We start from the raw sequence: 15,701 nt of genomic DNA, 5'->3' as shown, positions 1-15,701 counted from the left end.
CACACACACACACACACTGTCTCTCTCTCTCGCGCACACACACACACACACTCACTCTCACACACGCACACACACACACACACACACACACTGCTTTACTCACATACACTGATAAAATAGACATACTTTAGACTATAAACTCTTTTTATGTAGCGGTAAAAACAGAAACTAATTAATTACAGATCCTCCTGAACTCACCAATCAGTAGAAACACAGAGACTGTTGTTGAGAAGCTCATTCTCACGGTCACATCAGTCTGACAGATACACGAGTGACAGAGAGCAGCTCCACAAATGGCTCGACTATAAAAACTGAAGCAAATGTAGACTGTGTGTATGCTGCTCATCTCCTGTGGTGAGAATCAAACTCTACAGTCCACAAACCTCTGTATGATGTTGAGGGGCGTTATTTGTGAAATCAGGAAATTAGCTGAACTACAGTACTTCCACCAAGCAGATGCTTATTTCAGCAAACACAATCCTTTCTGCACTAAGAAAATCATTGAGAAAGTAAGACTCTTTAATAACAAAGATACAGTATGTTTTCTTCAGTGTTACTAAAGGATTTCAGCATCTGATCCCTCTCCACACTAAACTCTGATGGACAACATGTGAAAATATAATAGTGACCAAACTAAAGCAACATATTACACTTCCATACATCTTTATTGCATCACTGAGCATGAAGACAGAACAAGGTGCTGGCATAGTGACACAGAGTCTGAGTGAAGCTGCTGAGCTCGTTGTTGTTGTTAAGCGGTTGAGGTTTAGCTGGTTAGTGAGGTGAGGTCTATTTTAGCCCCTGCTGGTAGATGTCGTAACTACACCGTCTGGCTGCAAAGAGCAACTTTCTTCATTCACAGCATTTAAAAACATGCTCATTGACATTTATTGACGTTCATTAACATTAATATAGACACTGATTGTTTACACACAGGAAAACTGCATGAACTGAGTGTAATATTTTAGATCTCTTTTGCTCAACATTGGAGTGTTAATAGGCCTGCTGCTTTACACGAGTGAGAGAACCTATTAACTGCTGCTAAAAGAAAACGTCTCACCTTCGCCTCCCTGAACTTTTCGACGACCGTCTCAACGGATGTACCGAAAAGTTCAGAGAGCGAAACCGGGGCATCGAGAAGAAAACCCCTTTCCTTCTTCCCGATTTCTGCCAGGTTTACCCACAGCTGACTCTCCGTTACTACCATCGCTGCCATAGATCTGCCCATGGCAGAGGCAGCCTGCTTAGTAGCACGGAGAGCAAGATCCGTGGTGCGGCGCAACTCAGCCATCTCATCAGAAGAAAGGCCCCCGCCTTTATCCAGGTCCTTCAGCAGGTCAGCCTGGTATGCCTGGAGCACCGCCATCGTGTGCAGCGAAGCAACAGCCTGACCTGCTGCTGCGTATGCCCTGCCATTCATTTTAGATGTAGCTTGAAGGGGCACAGATGGCAAGGAGAGAGTTTTGAGAGATGATGTCTCACCCATAGAGAGATAGTTAGCTAGCGTCTCTTCTACAGGGGGCATTCTCTCATAGCCGTTTTCTGAGAAGGCTCAGCCTCAGCTTCTTCGCTCTCTTCATCCATTTCCTGCTCTTCCTGGGCTGGACCCAGCAGAGCACTGGCCCCTGGATCAGATGATGTCAAACAGAGAACATCATCGTCCAGCGGCTACGAGGTGTTCCCCCCATAGCGACCCCTAGAGGACGCAGTTCGAAGTTCCCATGAAGGGGAACTCTTGAGATTGTAACACTTCTGTGTGGCCTTTTATTCTGAAGGTAACATGCTCATTTTCTTCAGTGTGATTAAACACATCAGCGACTAATTCCTCTCCACACTGACTTCTGATGGACAACATGTGAAATGAGCCAAAGCAACATTTTATTACACTCCCATACATCTCTATTTCACTACTGAGGCTCCAAAAAAAAAAAAAAATTGTAATTCAAATTTGTAATTCGGATTTAAATCATCAATTAAAAGCACATTTGTCAAATCAACCCTGTTCTTTCCATAATGGACTACGAAAGACACTTATTTCTATTCATGTTTCTGTGTTCTAGATAAAAAAACTGCTGGTTTTTATTGCGTAGCATCTCCATACACCTTACAACACGATTAAATGTAATTTGTCAAATCTACCCTGTTATTACCAAGTGATCGCGGTTTAGCTGGTTAGCAAGAGCCCACTAGCGCCTGGTTTTACTTGTTCAAAAAGTTTATCTGGATTAGAAAGATTTGGAAATCCCATGTTTTCTATGCAGGATCAGGTATTTCTTACTTTTTTTTTTTTTTTAAAGTGACATCAACCTGATCCAGATTACCAAGTCTGGATTTGGTAATGTTTTATAGACATAATTTTCTATGCAGGATCAGGTATTTCTTACTTTTTTTTTTTTTTTAAAGTGACATCAACCTGATCCAGATTACCAAGTCTGGATTTTGGTAATGTTTTTATTTGAATAGACATAAAACAGCACAATACAAACATCCCTTTCTTTTTTATTTTCTTTCTTTTTCTTTTTCTCTTTTTTTTGTTCATTATCAAACCTCGTCATTTGAGGGATGCAACTAAAAACTACTTTGAAGTGGTTCATCTCTGATGATTAATATACAGTGATCAATGACCTGAAGATGAATAACGATAAAATACTGTTTTGGGCAGTATTTATGGATTATTATAGGTAGCCTAATGTCTGCTTCTGCTAGAATGGTTAAATGAGTCAAGAGAAAAAATGTAATATAAATCTGTGTACTCATTGTATTATACAAATAGTGTATATATTTTTTTAATTTTAAAGTTGTATTACTTTTTTTTTTTCTTGATCAAAGGTATCTCAATCTTACTGAAACATCTGGGAAAACACATACTGATGGTATGATCTAGATTAAAAAAAAAAAAAAAAAAAGGATTTTGTGATGTAATCCAATTTCAGAATATTTTGAATACATTTTGAACAACCCATTTTCAATAACTGATTCAATTCTATCAGAATCAGATATTTTCCACTGATTACCATTCATCCTGTCTCCTGAGAAAATATGTATCTTTTTTTTTTATATTTGCAACATTTCAGATGCAAATATTTCATATTTTCACAGCCACAGTGAAGGTTTGAGACAGATTGTTGTCTTGTGATGTCATCAGCCAGTCAGTGGCATGATGATGTCATTGCCTTGATTAGCCCTCTGGTGATCCTCACTTGGGAGTCACACTTGTGATCTTCACGTTCAAAAGTGACGGACACCTAAAATTTAACTTTTTGTTCACCCCAGTAAAATCAATGTAATATATTTTTGTTCAATAATATATATATTTTTTTTATTATTTTGAGATAATTTCATGGCACATTAATATGTATGCAATAATTAGGATGAATTTCTGCCCATTGAAAATAATAATAAAAAAAAAGATATTACTTTTCAATGAATGCAGTATCTCATGTTAAAATAGAGTCAATGCCTTTAAAATCCAATTTTTGAAGTCAGATTTGTGCCATCTGGTGGGAGTAAAATACGAAAAACATCTGCACTTCCATGGTTTAGCCCATATATTCCTACATAGCTTTATATAAAAGGCCTATCAATTATCTAATTGTTTTTAGACATAAATGCTTATTTTATTAAGTTGTGGGTTTGGATATATATATTAAGACATTCTCAAAGACAACTTTTTGTAAAGGTTTAGATTTTTTTGGTTTGAAATGTTGATTTGAAGCGTCAGTTTTTGAACTATTATTACTACAGCCAAACCTGAACACAGAGAAGCATTTTGTTACACAAAACATTAAAATTCTATAAAAATGTAACAAAAATGAACAGAAATGTTTTATCAGAGCTTAATCCTTCTGGGTTTGATCTGATTTCAACCTCTTATTTCAGTTTTCTGACTCGTTTTGGCTATATGGTTATAGCCATACCAATTAATCTGAGTGTGTATAATTGTGTATAATTGTGTATGTTTGTGTGTGTGTGTGTCTGTTTTGCACTCTTGATGTTTTAGAGTGTAACCTCTTCATTGCTGTCCACTTCTTTTACTGCATTGTAGTTGAATTATTGCTTTTATTTTACATATTTGCTGTGTTACAGTCACACCAGTTCATAGGTGTGTGTGTACACGTGTGCGTGTGAGTAGATATGCTGGTTTTGCACTCTTGATGTTTTAGAGTTTCACCCTGTCATTGCTGTGTCCTTTTTTTCTGCATTGTGTTCAGAATTTTTGTGTTTTTGATGATTTCCCATTCATTTCCTATGGTCGGTGATTTTTGACCGAAGACCACAAGTGTGACAATTTTTTTTATGACCACTTAGTCTGCTCGAATCATGCCCTCCATTTTTTTATGCATTCACATTCCAAATGCCATAAAACTCACCAAGTTTCGTACCATTCTGATGAAGCTGTGATTTTTTAAAATTCAAAACAGAAAGTTTTTTGGTCAAAAGTGACTGAAGTGCACCAGAGGGTTATCCACTCCCTTATTAGTGAACATCACTGTTTACAGATAAAGTGATCATATTTACACCCGTTTTACATTTATTAGACCTAGAAGATTATTTAAGACTACTGTACCATTTTCAAGAAAAGGGGGGTTGTTGATAATTTGTAAACGAGGCTTCAGTGTTCAGTCCGGTGTTTGATCAATACTGTGATAGATGGACTCTTCTTGAACAGAATCAGTTCTGAGACTCTGATAAACGTGACTCTGTCTACTGGAGTTCAGTTCTGTGTAGATCTGATCTGGATTCACACCGTTTCTCACTGCAGCAGCAACATTCATGTAGTCGAGGTCTGTGTCGACTGCTTCTGTGTTTGCAGGTCTGTGAAACTCGTTTGCAGCAGAACCGTCATCACTTTGAGCTGTGTGTGAGTTTGAGATCACAGCTGGGTTTCCTTTCTCAGAAGCATTCTGTGGAATTGGAAAAAGGGAAATGATTGCTTCATCATCAGTGAGCAAGGATGTAAACCCTGACTTGAGAAGAACTAAAGTTCATGACACAGTTAATTATAGAAATGTTAGGCGAAGATGATCCTGACTCACATCTTCTCCATTTCTTAATGTCAGATGAAGCCCTTCAGCAGAAGAGGAGATCAAACCTGTAATAGATGAATATTACATTACTCTTAAAACTCCCATGCTAGCTTGAATCCAGTGCCACAGTCTCAAATATTTTGTTCAGTCCAGCAAGAATCTGACTCAAATAATTCTGAAGACAAAGAAAAAATGAAATCCAAGTTTAAAAACCCAACTGTTGTGTTTATAATTGTTCTGAATGATTAGATCTGATTTCAAGTACACTGAATTGAATTGAACACATTTAATTGAACATTAATTTTTTTTAAGTAGAAAGACTGAAATAGATTTTACTTGTAAACATACTCCAATAACTTTTGCTTTATTTACACCTTCAGAAATAATTTTGCACAGTGTAGATTTTCTGTTACTAGAGACTAGAAAGAAGAAGAAATGTATGAATTCATTGGTGAAACATCAGAAATGTAGATTTTATTTATTCATTCATTATTACCACAAGTCTTTTTCTTCCATACGGCCACAACTAGCAATACAGCAGAGATCAGGAGCAAAACCAAACCTGCAGTGATGATGATGATGACAAATAAACCTGAAAATACAAAACATAACATAAACCACTCAGTTGATTCACATAATTAAATGAAAGATATTTACACAAGAAATATCAGCATATTTATCATGTAATAATAATAATAATAATTAATAATAAAATAAATGTATTTCATACTAGATAAGTGATGCAATACGAGGAAAAGAGCCGCAGTTATGGGCAACTGCAGGTCCATAGAGCACCCAAACCAATCAACACGTTCTCACGCTCAATTCATCACATACTGATGCTTGGTCAGGATCCTTTGGAGTAAAGTTAGTGTCATTTTTTGACATGCAGGGTACTTCGTTGCTTTAAATAGGAAACTTTTAGTGTAAATATGCAGGTGCGAAGGGCATGGAAATTTTATCATCATGATTAAATGATGAATTGGACAAAAAAATAGCCACTACTGCATATAGGTTGGGGCGTGATTTTTCAATTCAGCAATTTTCACAGCAATTTTATTTACATTAAATTACACTATTTACACTTTTGAGCACACTGGCACTTGTGTGTCTCATGACGGATTTCATAATGCTAAAGTGCGGGAGTATCTTTTGAATGAGAAATGACAGCATTAACAGAGCAGGATCATTTTCAGTTATTAAAACCATATGATTTACTGTGTGATAATGTCATAATATTTGTAATTTCCTTTTATACACCATCACACTTTGTTCAGTATGATGCTGTAAGTTCACTTGATGAGTATAAGACGTGGATAGACTTTTACCTGTTCATGTGAAGAAATCAGTGCTAAAGGACAGACACCATCCACACATAAAGCATATTAAGGAAAACAAAGAGAGAAAGAGGAAGATGAGCTGACCTGTTGAGGAGTTGAGTTGATCTGTGATTGTGATGCTGGTGGATTGTTGATTTAGCTCTGTTGTGCTGAAACATGATGGTGTGATTGAAAAAGAGCTGATAGTTGAAACCTCAGTGTTCTTATTTGAAAACCAAAAATCAACTTAAACTCAGTCAATATTTTAGCAAATTCAGTGTGAATTAAATTGTATATATAACCCTGAATTATGCTGTAAATTGGCTTTTATATAATAACATAAACTACAGCTGCTGACATTTTTCTGTGTACATTTCTAATATAGGTCAATGTGCAGAAACCACATTAATCACTTACCCTCTGTAACCAGCAACAAAATCTCTGAATAGATATCAGTGAAAGGCCTCTCCACAGCACAACAGTATAGTCCTGTGTCCTCTGTTCTCAGGTCAGTGATGCTGACGGTGAAAACTCTGGCTGTTGTGTCGTCAGTCAGAGAGAATCTCTCGTCTTCAGCTGGAGATCCTGATTTAACCATGATGTTTCTGCACTCACCTTTACACAAATACTTTGAATTTGATTCATATCCAGCTTCATAGCTGCATCTGATGTCAAGTCTCTCTCCTCTGAGACCAATAACTATTTCTGGAGCAACAACTGAAAACAGAAATATCATTAATAGAGCTGTTATGTGTGAGCAAGAGATTTTAGAGCAGAATGAAACTTACACACATGAGACTGATGATCATGCAGTAAAACAATAGAAACATGTCAAATTCTGTACAAAAGCCCTCAAACTCACCTGTACAGATGCTGGAAAAGAGGAATAGAACGTCCCACATGCTACAATTTTACGCACACTTTGCTTTAACATAAGACAAAAGCTCAGATGTTACAGTCTTTCTTTTCCGTGCTGAGTTTAAAAGCATACTGTGTCAGCAACTTCCTTTCCCTTCTCTGTATCCCTGACCACATCAGCTCTTCAGGACATCGTCAGAGAGCACATATGTGACGATTCACTGTATTTACATACATACGTCACACATCAGCCGTGGAACAATGTGCAAAATCAGTCATCTGTGGATTCAAATATTTTTAACATTAATATAGATACTGATTCTTTACACACAGAAAAACGGCATGAACTGAGTGTAATATTTTAGATCTCTTTTGCTCAACATTGGAGTGTTAATAGGCCTGCTGCTTTACACCAGTGAGAGAACCTATTAACTGCTGCTAAAAGAAAACTCTTGAGATTGTAACACTTCTGTGTGGCCTTTTATTCTGAAGGTAACAAGCTCATTTTCTTCAGTGTGATTAAACACATCAGCGACTAATTCCTCTCCACACTCTCCTCTGATGGACAACATGTGAAATGAGCCAAAGCAACATTTTATTACAGTCCCATACATCTATACTGCATCACTGAGGCTCCAGGAAAAAACAAAAAACAAAAGGCAAACTGATACAGAGTCTGATTAAGACTTCATTATGACTGGTAATAATTTAAAGGCATTTAAATGGTCAATTAAAAGCGAATTTGTCAAATCAACCCTGTTCTTTCCATAATGGACTATGGAAGACTCACTTATTTCTATTCATGTAGGTTTGTATCTGTGTTCTAGATAAAAAAAACTGCTGGTATAAGCCTATTTATTGCATAGCATCTCCATACATCTTACAACACAATTAAAAGTAATTTGTCAAACCTACCTTGTTCTTATTAAGTGATCAAGGTTTAGCTGGTTAGCAAGAGCCCACTAGCACCTGGTTTTACTTGTTCAAATAGTTTAATCTGGATTAGAAAGATTTGGAAATCCCATGTTTTTCTATGCAGGATCAGGTATTTCTTACTTTTGTGCTGGTTTTTCAAAGTAACATCAACCTGATCTAGATGACCAAATCTGGACATCCCTTGTCCAGGGATACAAACATCCCTTTCCATTTTTCCATTTAATTTTGTTTTCTTTCTTTTTATTTTTGGTTCATTAAAACCTCATTTGAGGGATGCAACTAAAAACTACTTTGAAGTGGTTCATCTCTGATGATTAATATACAGTGATCAATTACCTGAAGATGAATAACGATTATTTTTGTTTGATACTGAAAGCTGTTTTGGGCAGTATTTATGGATTATTATAGGTAGCCTAATGTCTACTTCTACTATAATGGTTAAATGAGTCAAGAGCAAAATAAAAATATAAATCTGTGTGCATGATACAAATAGTGCATTTTCCTGATAATTTATTTATTTTTTATTTTTTTAAAGCAAGTACAGAAGAATTTGTGACGTGAGGCCAAGTATGGTGACCCATACTTGGAATTAGTGCTCTGCATTTACCCATCCAAAGTGCACACACACAGCAGTGAACACACACACACCGTGAACACACACCCAGAGCAGTGGGCAGCCATTTATGCTGCGGCGCCCGGGGAGCAGTTGGGGGTTCAGTGCCTTGCTCAAGGGCACCTCAGTCGTGGTATTGAAGGTGGGAGAGAGCACTGTACATTCACTCCCCCCACCTACAATCCCTGCCGGACCTGAGACTCGAACTCACAACCTTTGGGTTACGAGTCCGACTCTCTAACCATTAGGCCACGACTTCCCCTTTAAGTTGCATTACTTATTTTATCAAAGGTATCTCAGTCTTACTGAAAGGTTTGATACAGATCCAAAAAAAGTGATGTAATCCAATTTTAGAATCCTTTTTTTTTTTAATGTTGAACTACCCATTTTCAAGAATTGACCCAATTCGATCGGATTGACCAACATCTAATCAGAATCACATATTTTCCCTTGATGACCACTCAAAATGTTTCCTGACAAAATATGTATAATTTTGCAACATTTCAGTTACAAATATTTCAGCTCAGGAAAGCCACAGTGAAGGTTTGAGATTGATTGTTTTCTTGTGATGTCATCAACCAGTCAGATGTCATTGCCCTGATTAGCCACTCCCTAATTAGTGAACATCACCGTTTACAGATAAAGTTATCATATTTACACCCGATTTACATTTATTAGGCTAACAAGATTATTTAAGACTACTGTACCATTTTCAAAGTTTATGCAATATTTATATTCAATAAAAGTAAAAAAAAAAAGGGTTTTGATCATTTGTTGATGAGGCTTCAGTGTTCAGTCTAGTGTTTGATCAATACTGTGATAGATGGACTCTTCTTGAACAGAATCAGTTCTGAGACTCTGATAAATGTCACTATGTCTACTTGAGTTCAGTTCTGTGTAGATCTGATCTGGATTCACACCGTTTCTCACTGCAGCAGCAACATTCACGTAGTCGAGGTCTGTGTCGACTGCTTCTGTGTTTGCTGCAGAACCGTCATCACTTTGAGCTGTGTGTGAGTTTGAGATCACAGCTGGGTTTCCTTTCTCAGAAGCATTCTGTGGAATTGGAAAAAGGGAAATGATTGCTTCATCATCAGTGAGCAAGATTGTGAACCCTGACTTGAGAAGAACTAAAGTTCATGACACAGTTAATTATAGATATGTTAGGCGAAGATGATCCTGACTCACATCTTTTCTTCTCTTTTCTGTCAGATGAAGCCCTTCAGCAGAAGAGGAGATCAAACCTGTAATAGATGAATATTACATTGCTCTTAAAACTCCCATGCTAGCTTGAATCCAGTGCCACAGTCTCAAATATTTTGTTCAGTCCTGCAAGAATATGACTCAAATAATTCTGAAGACAAAGAAAAAATGAAATCCAAATTGAAAAAACCCACTGTTTTATTTAGAATTGTTCTGAATGATTAGATCTGATTTCAAGTACACTGAATTGAATTGAACACATTTAATTGAACATGAAATCTTTAAGTAGAAAGACTGAAATATATTTTACTTGTAAACATACTCCAATAACTTTTGCTTTATTTACACCTTCAAAAAATCATTTTGCACAGTAGATGTTCTGTTATTAGAGACTAGAAAGAAGAAGAAGTGTCTGAATTCACTGGTGACACATCAGAAATGTAGATTTTATTTATTCATTCATTATTACCACAAGTCTTTTTCTTCCATATGGCCACAACAAGCAATACAGCAGAGATCAGGAGCAAAACCAACCCTGCAGTGATGATGATGATGACAAATAAACCTGAAAATACAAAACATAACATAAACCAGTTGGTTCACAGAATTAAATGAAAGATATTTACACAAGAAATATCAACATATTTGTCATGCAATAATAATAATAATAATAAATACATTCATTTTGTACAGCACCTTTGAGTTACTTTCTCAAAGCACTTTAAAACATAAGCAAACACAAAAACATTTAAAACAAAAAAACAAAACAAAAACAGCTAGGAATAAAACATATTGATTAAACATAAAAACAACAACAACAACAAACAATTAATTAAAAGCAGTCCTGCAATAAAATGTTTATAAAAGACAAGAAAGACTCTGTTACCATAACGCCTAGTACACAAGGCCTGTTTTTTGGTAAAATATAAATTCACCCAGGTGACTCAGTGCTGCTACAGCAGAGATTCAGTGCCCTGCGACTTCCCCAAAACTAAAATCACCTTTGAAGGGGACTGAGGTGTCATTGTCCTATGTACAATGTTTCTTTTAAATTGTATCTTCTTTAATAATGTTTCTATTTTTCATATTACATGGCTGGATACTTTTCAGACAGCCCTTGTATGTGCATAGCGCAAAACAACATTGCTGCTAGAATGACTGTGTTTTCGAAGGCTGGCCAGACCGCAGTAGTAGGCCGCGGGCGACCGAAGAGTCCAAAGCCTGCTTGGTTCAGCTGATTAAATTGGAGCCATCATCCTGTCTGTACCAAGTTTCAGAAAGAAACAGAGTGTATGCCAGCAGCCATATCGCCCTGCAGGCCAAGACTGGTCTCCCACTGAAGCTAAGCAGGGTTGAGCTGGTCAGTACCTGGATGGGAGACCTCCTGGGAAAAATAGGTTGCTGCTGGAAGAGGTGTTAGTGAGGCCAGCAGGGGGTGATCACCCTGCAGTCTGTGTGGGTCCTAACGCCCCAGTATAGTGATGGGGACACTATACTGTAAAAAAGCACCGTCCTTCAGATGAGATGTTAAACCGAGGTCCTGACTCTCTGTGGTCATTAAAAATCCCAGGATGTCTTTCGAAAAGAGTAGAGGTGTGACCTCGCCATCCTGGCCAAATTCGCCCATTGGCCTCTGACTATCATGGCCTCCTAACAATCCCCATATCTACCGATTGGCTTTATCATTCTGTCTCCTCTCCACCAATAAGCGTTCTGGCGCACTATGGCTGCTGTCGCATCATCCAGGCGGATGCTGCACACTGGCGGTGGACGAGGAGATACCCCCTCACAATGTAGAGCGCTTAGAGAAGCAGAAAAGTGCTATATAAATTTAATTAATTATTATTATTATTATTACACTGAATAATACAGCATTTAAAAGGCTTGTAGTCACCACAGCACAGGAATTCCTCTCTGAACAGGCCAGTGATAATACATTACCAAAGACAACACGAGAGTGAAAGTCTTTTGTTCTTCCATCAACAATTAAGGATCGAGAATTAAGGACCAAGATGAGGGAAGACGAAGAAGGGATGTAATTGCATCCTGAGCTCTGATGAATGCACTGCTTGGTAAACCAGTCATAAGTGTCTTTAAACAGATACTGGTTTTGCTTTAGAGATAGAAGCTTGTGGGAAGTGTATCATATGTTTATGTTCAATGAAGACACATCAATCCACAGCAAACCCAAGTAGATGCAGGCAGACATCCGAACCAACAGAAGCAAAAGTCCAGCTGTGATAATGCGAGAACCACCAACTCGCTTGGGGATGTAGAGAGTGTCCGTAAAAGCAAAAATATCAGTCAGATGAAGAAATCAGCATGACATCATACAGACATAAAGCATACGAAAGGAAAGTTACTGAGAGAGGAAGGGCAGAAGCTGATCTGACCTGGTGAGGAGATGTGATGATCTGTGATCGTGATGGAGCTGGATTGTGGGTTCAAGTCTGATGTGCTCAAATGGGGTGGTGTGTTTGAAAATGAGCTGACCGTTTGATCTGAAGGGAAATATAGATTGTGCTGTTATACTGACACAGTATTGAATATGTAGTAATGAATATCTAGTACCTGGATGAATGGTGGAGGTAAAAATCTGGACAGGTCTTGGCCTCTGAGGAGCTGAAAAACAAGGAGAATCATCACACCATTCAAACGAAACACATATATTAATAAAATTATCATTGATCACAGCATAAAGCACAGTGGATGAAACAGATTGTTGTTTAATATTGTACACCACACCTGTGATCACATTTAGATGGATTTGTTTAATGTATCCATATCCAGCTCGACAGATGTACCGTCCAGCATCTTCCATCCTCAGGTTTCTGATGGTCACTGTCAATGATCTCATCTTGCCATCATCCCGCAGTGAGAATCTGCCACTGACTGAGGTCTCTCCTCCATTAGATTGTAGTATAAAGTCATAATCTTTGTAATTTCCTTTGTAAAAGCCTTTGTAAGCTTTTTCATATCCTTTAGCATAAGGACACACAATGAGCGCTTGTTCTCCCTCTGTTCCTGTCGCTGTAATATCCACACACTCTGAACTGCTTACTACAAACACACACACACACACAAACACACACATCAGCACACTTATGTCTGGACCATATTGCCAAAGAACTAACGTAAATGTATAGCAGATATCATTAATGTTTAACAAGGAGTATCAGAAGGCCAAGTCCTGCATGTGGACGAAAGGAGGAGCTGGGGATGGAGGAGGGTAATTAGGGAAAAATAGTGAATAGAACTTATATAAGCATGCTGTGAATCAGCTGATGCAAGCTTGACTGACATGACCAGCCACTAACGCTATGGTTGATTTCAGCACAGAGCACTGCTAAAACACAACATACGACGTAACATTTAGCATAAAAATACATATTACTAAAAGATACATTAAATAATTCATCTTTAAACAGCAAATTAGAACTAAAGATCAGAGCTTACACATCAGTAGAAACACACAAGCCTTTTGCGAGAAGCTCATTCTTACAGTCACACCAGTTTTCTTGTGAAGCTCGAGTGGTCAGTATCTCCAAATCGCCCTTCTATCAGTGAACTGTTATGTGAATGTTGATTGTCCATTTGATGCTCGTATCATAATGAAGGTCAAACAATTGAGCCAGCATACATTGTCTGTATGTGTGTATGATGTTGAGGGGTGTTGTGTGAAAATGCATCTCGGTGCTAATCAGGAAATCAGCTCTGAAATGTTCCGCTGTACACTGACCACAATGAGTTTCCTTGCAATGCAGTGGTTTTGCAGAATGCTACATATAGACATTCATGACAATTGTGTGTTTTTATATGCATATACTTCAAATATTTTAATTTTTTTTTTGGAATGAAAAACACATACTTCATGAAGCCTATTCCTTTCTGCCTGAATAAAAGTACTGAAGTAAAACTGGGCCTTTAATGTCAAAGGAAATTAGCTAGTTTTCTTCAGTGCAACCACAGTGGGTTTCACCAGCTCATTCCTCTCCATACTGACCTCTCATGGACAATTGAAAATAACACATTTTAGCATATGCTAACATCTGCAAAAAAAACAAAAAAACAAACTGTCAAAGGAAATTAGCTAGTTTTCTTCAGTGCAACCACAGTGGGTTTCACCAGCTCATTCCTCTCCATACTCACCTCTCATGGACAATTGAAAATAACACATTTTAGCATATGCTAACATCTGCAAAAAAAACAAACAAAAAAACAAACATATTTCTTCATTGATAAGATGTACCTTTTGGGAAAGGGCTTTTTAAAGACCAAATCTATTCTAGTAGGTAATTTCATAATTTTACAACCTAATTACGATAATTACCTAATTAATTCCAACCCAACACTGCGCTCTTACTTTCTTGTGAGCTTTATTTATAATAAGTGATACACTATGCGCGCCTCTGCATTAGTGCATGCAATTGAAGAGTGTATACAATGAGTACAGTATAATGACTGAGAGGAGAAGAAAGTTTGTTTTTCTGAGGTGAGAGATCTTCATAATACTAATAACGTTCAAATGATGACACTGAGATAAAGCCCGACAACATCTTATCTGAGCACAGATATTGAATCTGGAATGCACATTTTTCACTCCTGGGTGTGGCCCAATTCGAGTTTTGTGGCAAATGACTTTTTGTCCAAAAAAAATCCTTGTGTGTGGTGTCATTATGGTTATTTTATTGCTTCCGATCGCGTCAGAGCCCGCACAATCCAAAATCGTAAATGTCTATCATGTTTGATGTTTATGACTTTTGATCAGGCTGCCTCTGACGTGATACCCACGATAGCCAATGAGAGACCAACCAGATGTTGCCTGCTTCTACAGCTGAAACTCGCCAGCCACAAACATGCCACAACAGTGGAGTATTAAAAAAGATCATATTTGTATTTTCTCCGGTTTTTCTTCCTGTAAAACAAAACTCACTCCAAGAGAACCAGCTGAAGAAATTGATCGCCCTCCATTTGGTTTTTCTTCACAAGTCATGCTTGATCTTGTGAGTCTCCGTGAGATCTCGTCTCACTGTGAAAATTATACTACAATCGGCAGGTGTGTGGTTTCGCAGTCGGGCTGAAATGTGTAGTGTGTGCATTCAGAGGATTATAATGATAAAGGTCAGTTGTAACTGTCCTTAAAGGGATAGTTCACCCAAAAATGAAAATTATGTTTTCATTTTCAAAAATGAAAATTACTCACACCCGCCAGCCACAAACATGCCACAACAGTGGAGTATTAAAAAAGATCATATTTGTATTTTCTCCGGTTTTTCTTCCTGTAAAACAAAACTCACTCCAAGAGAACCAGCTGAAGAAATTGATCGCCCTCCATTTGGTTTTTCTTCACAAGTCATGCTTGATCTTGTGAGTCTCCGTGAGATCTCGTCTCACTGTGAAAATGATACTACAATCGGCAGGTGTGTGGTTTCGCAGTCGGGCTGAAATGTGTAGTGTGTGCATTCAGAAGATTATAATGATAAAGGTCAGTTGTAACTGTCCTTAAAGGGATAGTTCACCCAAAAATGAAAATTATATTTTCATTTTCAAAAATGAAAATTACTCACCCTCAAGTTGTTCCAAACCCGTAAGACCTTCGTTTATCTTCGGAACACATGGACTCGGTGATTTGAAGGCGAGTTTCCCTCACGGAAAGGATACAGCACATGCGGCTCGGATAATATCAATCTATGAAAATCATATTGCAAGTTATATATGGTGAAGAGTGTTCAGCGGCGCCGTGGA

Source organism: Sinocyclocheilus anshuiensis, unplaced genomic scaffold, assembly GCF_001515605.1.
Source record: "Sinocyclocheilus anshuiensis isolate Anshui unplaced genomic scaffold, SAMN03320099.WGS_v1.1 scaffold968, whole genome shotgun sequence".
Classification (NCBI taxonomy): domain Eukaryota; kingdom Metazoa; phylum Chordata; class Actinopteri; order Cypriniformes; family Cyprinidae; genus Sinocyclocheilus; species Sinocyclocheilus anshuiensis.
This window is presented reverse-complemented; position numbering follows the sequence as displayed.